Below are 1,004 nucleotides of genomic sequence, written 5' to 3'. Positions count from 1 at the left end.
CGACAGACCAGGACGAGCTCTGTCGGCTCAAAAGCAGCGCAGGACCTGCAAGAACAACAGAAAGATTAGCATCCAGCGGGGGCCTCTTAGTGATCCCAAGATCTCATCAAGAATCGGCTCCAGCAACAGGGCTGGGCGCATTGTTCTCCGACCACTCTCGGTGTAAACAAGTCCCTCCTGGTCTCTGCTTGAAATGCACTTTCCTGCGTTTGCTTTGGTGTAACTGGCTTCCCCTGCATGGGCGAATGTGAAGAAGATCCTTAGTAAGTCATTGAAGAAAACCGAGAAGAGGTCGGAGTGGCCTCTGTCGTTCATCAACGATCCAGTCAGGCAGTACTCCTCTGTAAAGCGCCGTTCGTTCACATCGATTGGCTTTTTTTTGCCTTCATTCGTGCAAGTAGTAAAAGCAGACGTCCCTATTCTGCCGTGACCCGGATTCGAACCGGGGTTGTTGCGGCCACAGCGCAAAGTACTGACCACTATACGATCACGGCAAGTTACTGATACACATGCAGCAGGGTGGAAAAGGCTGTGCTCTCTTCGTGTGACATAATTCGGAAAAGTCCTGACGTTGCATTTCAACTGAGCCCCAGTATACATCGACCCTTCGACACTCTGAGTGACAATTCTCTTGCGTGTTTTCTCATATTTATGTAGTTTGCTTGCATGATGCCGGGAACAGCGGGGGTGTGTGCTCCCATATGGTCTAGCGGTTAGGATTCCTGGTTTTCACCCACGCGGCCTGGGTTCGACTCCCGGTATGAGAACGTGTTGGTTTTGCCTCCTGCTTTCCAAAAGATCAGCACCGTGTAAGAAGGAGCCGCATTAAAACTACTCGAACGTGCAAAACGTGAGAGAAGAGGGGGTGCTTGTTTCCAACCGAAACTTTTCGTGTGTGAGACGAGCTGATCGTCGCTGCAGGAGGTGGGAGGGTTACTCTGGTAGACAGAGCTGACCTTTGGCAATAGGATTTATACTCTCCAAGATGATATTTGCACTTTCTG

The 1,004-nt window shown here is 50.5% G+C and overlaps 1 non-coding gene across 1 annotated transcript; it reads right to left on the bottom strand.

Annotated features, from left to right (window-relative positions):
- Positions 1-422: 422 nt before the first annotated feature.
- trnah-gug (transfer RNA histidin (anticodon GUG)) lies at positions 423-494 on the bottom strand. Its single transcript has one exon. It is a non-coding gene; the product is annotated as a tRNA-His (tRNA).
- Between the last annotated feature and the right edge of the window lie 510 nt (positions 495-1,004).

This window comes from Atractosteus spatula, chromosome 10, assembly GCF_055471065.1.
Source record: "Atractosteus spatula isolate fAtrSpa1 chromosome 10, fAtrSpa1.hap1, whole genome shotgun sequence".
Classification (NCBI taxonomy): Eukaryota; Metazoa; Chordata; class Actinopteri; order Semionotiformes; family Lepisosteidae; genus Atractosteus; species Atractosteus spatula.
The sequence above is the reverse complement of the archived record's forward strand: the minus strand, read 5'-3'. Positions and strand labels throughout refer to the sequence as shown.